Raw genomic sequence first — 2,019 nt, forward strand, 5'->3', positions numbered from 1 at the left:
ATCTTCCTTTCTCTTCGTTTCTATAGTTTTGCTACCCTAATGAGCTCAGGATTCTTCAACCTGAGGGTTTATGTCTGGTTTTGAGTCTGGGAAATTCCCTCTCTCTCTCTCTCTCTCTCTCTCTCTCTCTCTCTCTCTCTCTCTCTCCCACCCTCCCTCCCTCCCTCCCTCCCTCCCTCTCTCCCTCCCTCCCTCCCTCCCTCCCTCCCTCCCTCCCTCCCTCCCTCTCTCCCTCCCTCCAAGACAGGGTTTCTCTGTGAAATAGTCCTGGCTGTCCTAGAATTCACTCTGTAGACCAGGCTGTCCTGGAACTCACAGAGATCCACCTGCCTCTGCTTCCCCATCTATCTATCTATCTATCTATCTATCTATCTATCTATCTATCTCTCTTGCCAGAGCTGAGGACCAAACCCAGGGCCTTGGCAAGCGCTCTACCACTGAACTAAATCCCCAACTCTGCCTCTGACTCTCGAGTGCTGGGATTAAAGGCGTGTGCCACCACCGCCCTGCCTTGTGTCCTCATATTATTTTTCTACTTGCTCACATTTCTGAATGATTTGTTCCTGTTCTCTCTCTCTCTCTCTCTCTCTCTCTCTCTCTCTCTCTCTCTCTCTGTGTGTGTGTGTGTGTGTGTGTGTGTGTGTGTGTGTTTCTTGAGACAGGGTTTCTCTGTGTAGCTCAGGCCACCTGCCTCTGCCTCTCAAGTGCTGGAATTAAAGGCCTGCACCACCACCGCCCAGCGGTTCTGAATGGTTTGTATTAGCTCTGTCTTCCAGTTCACCAGTTCTCTCTGAGTCTAATCCATTTGGTACAACAGTCTCTCCATCCTCTCCTCTCTTTTCCCTTTTTATCTTTCTTTCCTTTCTTTTTTTGGTGAGTTCTCCCATGCACCCTGGCTTATTGAAACACCTCTGTAGAACTCTTACGTGGTGTTTCTAGGAATTCCAAGGGTCAGGAACCAGGTTTTCATTTTTCCCAGCACCGTGTAGATGACTTAGACTAGGCTCCTCTCACACAGCACTCCCAAACGGATGCCTAGAAACCACAACCACGCTTGTTCAGTTTGACCATGGGTGTATATGGCAGGCGGCCAAGGGAGAACTGAAAAGAATAAATAGGGCTCGTCCGGGATTTGAACCCGGGACCTCTCGCACCCTAAGCGAGAATCATACCCCTAGACCAACGAGCCACTGGCGGTTGCCCCTGGCCAGATGTGTCCTCTCTGCCACATCATCATCATCATTCACAGCAGCAGTTGTGGTTCCTAGGCGCAGTTTCTCTGCTGCTCCTCTCCGCTTGGCTCCCAGCCCAGGCAGGCAGGTCTCCAGCAGGCCTTGCTCCTGGGCTCTTCCCGCAGCCACACAGCCACTCCTCCGCCTGGGGCCCCGTGCAGGGCTCCTTCTTCCAAAAGTGCCAGTGGAAGAAGTCCAGGCCCCGGCAGGCAGAGGAGGCCAGGCCCAGCAGCACCTCTTCTCTGGGTAGCCCCAGGGCTGAGAGGCCTGTCTAGGAGTTCTTGCCATCCATTAGGGGCTGTTCTGCTTTCTTACTTCCTGATCTGACTGCCAGGGAAAGGTTCTTCACACCTGGTAAACTCTTTACCCATGACAACCCAGAAGCTGGACCCAGCTCATCCTTGCCTAGGCTGCATTGGTTGACTCGCCTGGTCTCCTTCCATTTGCTGGGAAAGACAACACCTGCCCTGTCTACCCTACAGGATGATGGTAGGGACTAGGTGAGGGGCATGTAAAGAGCTCTACAACACAAGTGATAATCTACGACGAGGAAGGACCCAAGAGAAGAGTGGCGGCTTACCACCTGCTGCGGGCCAGGCCAAGCAGTGCTCTGTGCTTTCCCACGAGATAGCTTGGTGAGGGCCATGTTCCTTGCTGAAGATAAGGATGCTCACCTGCACTCACTGAGTGTCTCCGGTTAGTGGAATGCTTCCTCTGGCCTAGCCTCAGCTTCTGCAGCCATCTGCATCTGAAGCCACTTTACATGCAGGACACACAGCTTCCCAGA

At 52.9% G+C, this 2,019-nt stretch overlaps 1 non-coding gene across 1 annotated transcript; it reads right to left on the minus strand.

The window, feature by feature from the left end:
- Positions 1-1,117: 1,117 nt before the first annotated feature.
- On the minus strand, positions 1,118-1,189 carry Trnap-agg. Its single transcript has one exon. It is a non-coding gene; the product is annotated as a tRNA-Pro (tRNA).
- Between the last annotated feature and the right edge of the window lie 830 nt (positions 1,190-2,019).

The sequence above is a fragment of the Onychomys torridus genome, chromosome 3 (assembly GCF_903995425.1).
Source record: "Onychomys torridus chromosome 3, mOncTor1.1, whole genome shotgun sequence".
Lineage (NCBI taxonomy): Eukaryota > Metazoa > Chordata > Mammalia > Rodentia > Cricetidae > Onychomys > Onychomys torridus.